This window comes from Heterodontus francisci, unplaced genomic scaffold (genome assembly GCF_036365525.1).
Source record: "Heterodontus francisci isolate sHetFra1 unplaced genomic scaffold, sHetFra1.hap1 HAP1_SCAFFOLD_72, whole genome shotgun sequence".
NCBI classification, from domain to species: domain Eukaryota; kingdom Metazoa; phylum Chordata; class Chondrichthyes; order Heterodontiformes; family Heterodontidae; genus Heterodontus; species Heterodontus francisci.
The window spans coordinates 5853024-5862792 of record NW_027140794.1 but is presented as its reverse complement, the minus strand read 5'-3'; positions in this window follow the sequence as shown (position 1 = coordinate 5862792).

Sequence of the window (9769 nt, the reverse complement as noted above, 5' to 3'; positions counted from 1 at the left end):
AGATTTGTGATGGAGAAGATATGCTGTGCGTGCTCTTTTCCTTCGTGGATGACCTTTGATTAATGAGCAATTTTTACAATGAAACCCAGGACCCGATGATGCTTTATGCGATTCATCCATTCAGGTTTACATTACCAGATAGTTCGCCAGATATCGCTGTGCCTTTCTGGTTTAAAGTTTCAAACTCTGTATGTATTACTTCCGCTTCATACTAGGGAATGTAACATCCACAAGTGCTACACTTAAACATCAGCCTTCCAATATGCAGTATATTCGTGCAGAATTATGTTCTAGGGTTGTGTTGATTATAAAATTATCGTAAATCAACGTAATATTATTTGTATAACAGAATCACGTACTTTTGAAAGGGTAGGACTCTGTCTTTGACAATGAAGATATTTGAGGAATTTTAGAAACGTAAACCACATATCCGAACAGAGTATCTGCATTCCTCTCTGTCCAGGCAGCCTGGTGCGATTAGGGAAGTACTTATGTTGAATGTGTAACCGTAACTTGTGAGGGACATTAAACATTGCTGTTGTCTGTAAAAGATCAATGAACTAAGCTACAAATTATATCAATATATTACTGTTGAACCAGACCAAAGAGGGCAGAAAACAGGATATCTCTGCAAAATGTTGGACAGGAACAGGAAGTGTCTATGGGCAATTGAACGCAAGATGTGCAGACCGCCTGGTATGCGGGAAACCAGTATTTAAATGGGCGTACACAAAAATAATTGGATTTGTTGTATCAGGCACTTTGGAGAACAAAGAATTGGCGTTGTGATAGGAAACACAGAGTAGTGGTTAATGGATGTTTTTCAGGCTGGATGAAGGTTTGTAGTCGAGTTCGCCAGGCGTTAGTCTTCGGACACTTGCTTTCCCTGATATATATTAATGACCTAGACCTTGGTGCACAGGACATAATTTCAAAGTTTGCAGATGATGCAAAACTTGGAAGCATTGTGAAATGTGAGGAGGATAGTGTCGATCTTCAAAAGGACATAGACAATTTGATGAAGTTCAATGCTGAGAAATGTGAAGTGATTCAGTTTGGTAGGAAGAACATGCAGATAAAATATAAAAAAGGGCTCAATTCTAAAGGGAGTGCATGAGAAGTGGTGCCTGGGTATACATGTGCATAAGTCATTGAGGGTGGTAGGACAGGTTGAGAGAGCTGTGTCCTGGACTTTATTAATAGGGGGAAAGAGCAAGGAAGTTATGTTGAACCTGTATAAGACATGAATTCGGCCTCCGCTGGAGTATTGCGTCCAGTTCTGTGTGCTTCACTTGAGGAAAGACAGGAGGGCATTGGTCAGAGTACAGAAAAGATTCAGGAGAATGGTTCTCGGGATGAGGAATTTCAGTTATGAAGATCGATTGGAGAAGTTAGGACTGTTTTCCTTGGAGATGAGAAGGCTGAGAGGTGATTTGATTCAGGTGTTCAAAATCATGAGGGGCCTGGACAGAGTAATAGAGAGACAATGCGCCCCCGCAACCTCCTCACCCCTGTGAAAGGATCGAGAACGAGAGAGCACAGATTTAAAGTAATGGGTAAAAGAAGCAAACATGGCTTGAGGAAAAACTTTTTCGCACAGCGAGTGATTAAGGTCCACAATGCGTTGCCTGAGAATTTGATGGAGGTGGGTTCAATTGAAGTATTCCAAACGGAATTAGACAGTTATATGAAAAGGACGAAAGTGCAGCGTTACGGAGAGAAGGGATATTTTGTGGGATATGTCGAGTATTCTTTGTTCCAGTCCAACTCAGGGCCCCTCCCCCAACTATGTTTCCAGTACATTGATAACTCTATCGGTGCCGTTTCCTGCTCCCACCCCAAACTGGAAATCTTTATCAACTTTACTTCCAATTTCCACCCTTCTCTCACCTTTACATGGTCCATCTCTGACACTTCCCTTCCCTTCCTCGACTTTTCTGTCTCCATCTCTGGGGATAGGTTGTCTACTAATCTCCATTTTAAGCCCACCGACTCCCACAGCTACCTCGACTACACTTCCTCACACCCTACCTCATGAAAGGACTCCATTCCATTCTCCCAATTTCTCCATCTCTGACGCATCTGCTCTGATGATGCTACCTTCCATGACGGTGCTTCTGATATGACCTCCTTTTTCCTCAACCGAGGATTCCCCCCCACTGTTGTTGACAGGGCCCTCAACTGTGTCCGGCCCATTTCCCCTACCTCTGCCCTCAAACCTTCCCCTCCCTCCCAGAACCGTGACAGGGTTCCCCTTGCCCTCACTTTCCACCCCATCAGCCTCGATATCCAAAGGATCATCCTCCGCCATTTCCACCACGTCCAGCGTGATGCCACTACCAAATGCCTCTTCTCCTCCCTTCCCATATCAGCATTCCGAAGGGATCGTTCTCTCCACGACACCCTGGTCCACTCTTCCATTACCCCCACAACCTCTTCCCCGTCCCATGGCACCTTCCCCTGCAATCGCAGGAGGTGTAATATCTGCCCATTGACCTCCTCTCTCCTCGCTATCCCAGGCCCCAAACACTCCTTTCAGGTGAAGCAGCGATTTACTTGTAATTCTTTCAATGTAGTTTACTGTATTCGCTGCTCACAATGTGGTCTCCTCTGCATTGGGAAGACCAAGCGCAGAGTGGGTGACCGCTTTGCAGAACAGCTCTGCTCAGTCCACGAGCAGAACCCTGAGCTTTCAGTTGCTTTCCATTTCAACAATCCCCCCATCTCTCATGCTCACATCTCTGTCCTGGGATTGCTGCAGTATTCCAGTGAACATCAACACAAGCTCGAGGAACAGCATCTCATCTACCGATTAGGCACACTACAGCCTGCTGGACTGAACACTGAGTTCAATCATTTCAGAGCATGACAACCCCCCATTTTACTTTCATTTTCAGTTATTTCTTCTTTTTATCTTTTTTACATTTTTTACAATCTTTTTTTTTGGCAATTATTTCATTTCATCTTAGTTTCTTCAGTTTGCTTACCCGCAGTTTTTTTTTTCATGTTTCCACTTGCTGCTGTTCAATTTTTAATACGTTAACACCTTATCTGTACTAATGCTTTGTCTTTCAACAGACCATTAACATATTGTTTGCCTTTGCTCCATGAACTTTTGATCAGCTATGTGGCCTGTCCAATCTACACCTTCTCCTTTGTTATCTCTTGCCCCACCCGTACCTCACTTGCTGATAACTAGTGACATTTCTAACATTTGTGAGTTCCGAAGATGGGTCATTGACCCGAAACGTAAACTTTGCTTCTCTTTCCACAGAAGCCGACAGACCCGCTGAGTGGTTTCAGCATTTTTTGCTTTTATTTCAGATTTCCAGCATCCGCAGTATTTTGCTTTTATTATTTGACTGTAATCATCACATGTTTACGTGCTCAGTTCTGATTGGGCCAGCACAGTGAGATCCCAGAACCAGGAAAGAGCAAAAGAAATTGCACCCTCACCCACCACAGCCAATAAAGACAGGGCTGGATTGTCATGTGATCTGGATTCCAGCGCTGATTGGTGATGTCTAAAATGTGAGCACCTTTTGGGCTGGTGTCATTTGAGCTGATCCTTCATACTCTGCTTTTGAAGACCCTCAGTTAAGGTCCCTCCGCATGAAGGTTGCAATTATCTCCCAGCTAGAGTTAAAGATCTTTAGTAACACTATGAGGGACGCACTCCTTTCCTGTCTTACAATCGGGCAGCGGGTTAATCCGTGATCAAAAACATACTGAGATTGTCGCCCAAGCTTTTTATTTAATGGGGTGGATTCGAACAGAAAGATAGCAGATAACGTGAAAATAAAGGGCGATTATCTAACGGGTCAGCCTGACTGTTCCCAGGTCTGCCTGAAATAAGAAGTTAACAATTAGAGTTCATTGCAGCAAGAAATGAATGAAACTGTGAGAAAGAAATGGCACAAATACTACTAAGTGCAGGGTCATTATTCCCGTCACCCTGCAGAAGAAATTATATCGGGATCTGTGTTCTCATCTGTTCTTCATTCCTTAAATCGAAAATACAATTTCTGCAATAAATTAATGTTGGTATTGGGCCAAAATGTATCCAGAATTGTTTTCACATATACACACACTGACACCCAGATACACTCTCTCCTTGTGGTGACGGTGGGTGGGCCCCATGTATAACCAGTGTGAAAATGCTCTGAAAAGGTGGTGGTGATAATCCTCTCCCTTATAGAATCTTGCAATGGAACAGCACAGAGGAACGCCATTCGGCCCATAGTGCCTATGCTGGTTCTTTGCAAGAGCTGTCTAATTCGTCCCATTCTCTTTCCCCATCACCCTGTAAATTTGAGCTGATGGCGCTCTGACCATTGATGACCAGTGTGTTGTTGCCCTGAGAAGACGCTACTGATGGAGCCCCTTTTAAACCCGCTGGTGATGGCACTCTCATTGAATTCAGCAGTCTCATATAAATTTCCTAATGGGATGGCAAAGCAAATTAAAGATGTTTTGATCCTGTGGTAAATTTCAATGCCTTTCAGTTTACTGAAAAGTCTTCGACCTGTAACTTTCAAAGTTTCTGTAATTGGGCTATTCGGTCGTTCAATGAATTATATAGCTTCTCAAACAAAACAAAACAAGATGAACGCTCTGGCAGTCTTCCAACTGCGTGCTGACTTTTTCCTATCATGCTCCTGCTCTTCTGATTCTCTTGTAACCTGCCCTAGCCCGCCTGCCCTATTCTTTTAACTGTAAATGATTTTCGATCAGTGGTCCTCCCGTTTGCTGGCTAAGCGTTTCTAATTTTCAAAAATGCATTCAGTGTTTTGACTGCTCCCATCCCCCTGAGGATAATGTGTCTCACAGGTTTCCAGGTGTTTTTCTCTTAACAACATAATATGCATTAGACGATGTGTTGACCTGCTCCCCATCTCCCTGGTGATAATATTTCTCCCATGTACCGCTGTCTCTTTGTATACGCTGGTGATATACTGTAGACAATGGGATAACGATTCCTGTCCTCAGCTGTGTTTACCGAGTAATCTTGAATATGTTACAGTTTCCCAACTATAATCTCACTGGTCTCTTTCTGTTCCTAGTTATGCAATGTAAGTACTGTGCGACTTCTTCCCAGTCACGGGGCCTCAGCATGCCGACCAACTTTTCCAGATAATAGTCAACTCCTGCAAATTCCCCTTTTACAATGACCAGCCTCAGTGCTTCTCTAGGGTCCGTGAATCTTCTTCAATCCACTCAGTCATTTATTGAACATTTCCTGCATTTACCATTCAGTCTGCAACCACCCATGTCACGCCAGATTGTTTTTCCAGATAATCCACTGGTTCAAGGAATAAGGTGATGCACACCTTCTGAGGGAAACTAGGGGTGAACAATTAATGGGTGCAGAAAAATATCGCCAAAATGACGACAGTGGTTCAAGAAAACACCCCGCCATCCTCTCTGGCTAAATAGTGTTGTTTAGAAAATTCTGACGTGTCCGCGAACTGATATCCCGAAAATGAATCAAAACAATCTGCAACCGAGACTCCCATACCTGCCTATTCGTCAAGTTTATCTCTTACTGTCTCAGATAAATGTTCAGTCATTCCCCTTTCTCAATCATACTATTTTTCCATACTCCTCATATCTGCTGATCCTTCCTTTCACTCTCTTATGCTGCCTGACAATTTCTAACTGCTCTCATTGTTGTTCTTGAAGAAGTTTGAATGCATTTCTTTGTGTAACGTTAGCCAAATCCCCTATATATACAGAGAACATGCATACTGTTCTCACACTTTTCTAGTCGGCCCCCTACTCTAGTTAAACTTCAGCTGATCGACAGTTCTGCTGCTGCTGTTATCTTGGCATGGACCGTCCCGCTTATCCGTTTCCCCTGCTCTCACTGTCTGTGGCGACTCCCGGATCCCAACGCCTCAAATTTCAGTGGTCGCACTGTTACCTTCCTGACGTTTAGACTAATGGTATTGGTGCCAAACTGTGAAGTTATTTTAACATTTTATACTTATGTTAACTTGCGATTGTACCGTATTACCACAAACACTAATAGAGAAATATTAATAATAACTAACAAACCCAACGGAGGTGAACTGAAACGGGACAAACGTGGGATATTCAAAGCCCAAAATTTAAACTCTTGAATGAATGACAAAGCCACGGACAGCGTTGGTTTCGGGCTTACCATATATAGTTAATACAGAGAGTTCAAAAGTACTTGCTTCTCATGGCAGATGATTAGGTGGGTCAAGAGTGTATATAATTATATTATATCAAACTATTTTAGGTCCAATTTGAACAACATTCGCAATTAAGTGAGCTCTTGTGGATTTCAGAAGCAAATTAATTAATAAAATACAGTTATTGCAGCTTAAAACCACAAGCAAAGCGCCGGACAAAAGGAAATCACTTCAAACAATACGGATTCTGTGCGTCAACAGCATTATCAGTAACTTTAGTGAATCAGTATTGCCTGTGTGGAGTTTGCAAGTTCTCCCTGTGTCTGCGTGGCTTTTCTCCGGGTGCTCCGGTTTCCTCCCACAAGCCAAAAGACTTGCAGGTTGGTAGGTAAATTGGCCATTATAAATTGCCTCTAGTATAGGTAGGTGGTCGGGAAATATAGGGACAGGTGGGGATGTGGTAGAAATATGGGATTAGTGTAGGATTAGTATAAATGGGTGGTTGATGGCCGGCACAGACTCGGTGGGCCGAAGGGCCTGTTTCAGTGCTGTATCTCTAAACTAAACTAAAACTTTTAGCAATCTATCTCTGCAACACTGCAGAAATAACCAAACACGCATCGAACATTTACAGTACAAGTTCTTCTGGGCACTGTCTGGTGAATTTAAATATGAAAACGAATTCAGAATTTGTTCCACAGGTGACCAGGGTATGGAACAAATGGAAGGACATTAAAGAATTAAACAGGAGTAGGATTAGGCCATACAACCAACCCAGCCTACTTCGCCGTTCAATAAGATCAGGGCTGATCTACTGACCCAAATCCACTTTCCCAGCCTTTCCCCTGAGATTGGGAAATATCTCCAGATCTTTCATTAAACACTGTATTGCACGATATAAAAAGTATGAGACATTTGGAAAGAGTTTCAGAAACACGTCCGGATATTAAATACTCCAGGTAATGTGTGAATAATTTAGAAATAGATTGAGAAATATTAATTATTATATGGCACCGTGTATATATTTGTATGAAATACAAAGCATGATTTAATCTAAAAAGGCCTAGTTTTGAAGATTGTCGGTGATTCAATAAAACAGCTCATACAGCAAATCCCCCTGAGATCAGTAGCATCATTTTTGGTGAGTGTAATTGATAACTCTATTAATAATTAGTGCAATTGAAGCAATATTGGTTCCACCCCCAGTTAATATATTACACAACATTTATAGTTCTTTCCGAACATTTCAAATGCTGTACAAACTATGTAATCTAATTCTCTGTATCACAGGGCACTTCACTAAGAATCCAAGAGGCAATCCTGAACTGAATGGGGCTGACTGAAACAAAGACCGTAATCAAGTAATAAGTCAGTTGATGAATAGTCACCTTATTTCCAACTCCATATTTGGGAAAGGGTAATGTGATAATTCACATGGTACGGTAGCCATGTTGGTTTATTTTTATAATTTAAGTGCTGTCTGAAGAAAGATGCAACAGCAGCAGCAGAAAGGGAAGCAAAATCTATGCCTAAATAATTGCAGACTGCAACATGGTGAGGACTCCAAGCCTGTTCCATTTCGGACCCACCAATACTGCAAAGTGACCTCGTGGTAACGAGACTACAAGCAACCAAGTTTGTGGCCTGCAGAAATTCTATCCCTTCAAGAGAATCATGAAAGCCACTTCAGCACGTGACTCCGGCTGTTTAACTACACTTCAGGAGTGAAGCCGTCTTTTTCAAAAGGTCTGCATTGTGTCTTTTCGTAAACGAGCCATGTGAATTATGAACTATTATTTTGTTTATAAAATTTAAAAGTGCACTATTCTTTTCAACTGTACTTTGCTTCCGTGTGTTTGTGTATGTCGCTGTGTGATTGAGTGGCATACTGTTAGATTTCGTGGTGAGTGTTGAATGAACAGTCCAGAGGGTGTGCATTCGTGCAATGCAGGACATGTGAAGAGCAGTTCTGGTCTTCAAAGTCGAGCTAAAATGCTCACATGCAGGTTGTCTATTCGAAGAAGAATCACAAAAAAAACAATAATGTACGATGGACACACTGATGGGCTGATAATAAAATGCTGCTAATGAGCCAATGTTGCAAATGATTTGTCAATTGAGTATGTATAGCTGCATGCTCTAATTGTGATTAAGAGCAGCTGATACTAATTGTGGAAAGATCAGGATACATATGGAATAACCAGTTTCCACCTGGGGAGGGGTACGGAGGTGCTGGTCCGGAGAAGGGAAATGCAGTCTACACTTATGCTGTATGGAGTATTGTGAATAAACCTATGTGGAAGTAAGACTGGTTCCTGCTTTGTCCTTAGACAGATGCATGTTTGCCAAATTTGGTAAATAATGGACCTACATTTTGTGCCTTCCCAGGATCAGATCGTGTAATTGGGATGTTTCATGCTCCTTTGTTGATCTCTGTCAGGGCGAGGGATTTGCCTGACTTCAGGCCGTGCAGGACAGGTGAACGAAATATTCTATGAGGCTATGAGTCCTTCTCTCTGGGCAATTCAATCCAATGAGGAAACTACTCACCGCAAAGTAAAACATCTGCAATAACTGCAACTCATGTAAGGGAGAGGCAGAAGGAAGTAGACATGTTTTTGCTGACAGATTTGCCTTGAAGTCTTTTTGGGGGTTTGTTGAATGTCAAGTTTGTAAGTGTAGAATTGATCCATCCTGATATTGTGCGAAATCAAACATAAAATCACATAACTATTTCGGAGCAAAATGTAAAATTCGGATGTTGGGGAGAAATTGATCTTCCCGAGAATGGTAACGAAGTTATTGAAACAGAAAAATGTTTGTATTTACAAAGGGTTGAATCTGATTCACCAGAGAGTCCGAGTGTTTGATTTCTGTTTGTCATGAATGTGAAATCTGTGGTAGCTTTGCCTTGACAGCCAACTGGCAGAGTCGGGGTTCGAGGTTTCTTGTTACTGTTTTTAAGTAACCCAGAAAATGCAATGAATTACTGGGGCAGGAATTGTATTACTTACTTTCCGTGGAACTCCTTCAATCTGTTGTCAGTCACTTCCAGAACTCTGTGCCAGAGCTGAGTTGTTAACAGCTTTCTCAATCACCTACCAACTGGACCCTCAAACGAGAGATCCATCAAGAAGAAGGTAATGATAGCCCTCCCATTGCCCCGACATGCACCACCGCAATTCCCCCGATACTATGACGTACTGCCAAATAGTGGGTAGAGATGGTTCATCTAATTCCCCAGAGCAAGGTTTCCAAGCCCCATGGTTCGACGGACAGAAGCAGAACTCTCCCTATTGCGTCCTCCCTTTTACAACATGTAACTAAGTATTGACGGGGAATAAACGTACCTGGACCAGATCCAATGACCCCTCCTCTTGTCCATATTTGATACAACCCTGCGTATTGTCCTTGTTTTCCTGTTCATTATAATGTATCTTTTCGAAATTATCACAGCCAACCATGAAGCTCGTAGCTTGTTTCAACAAATAGATCAACGACAGTTTATACTTCCTTCATCTACCCTGTAATTTTCCACTTTCAATTATTCGGTCGAACATTGAAGCCAGCATTGACGAAATTTGGATGAATGACAAACAAGCTGCACCTGT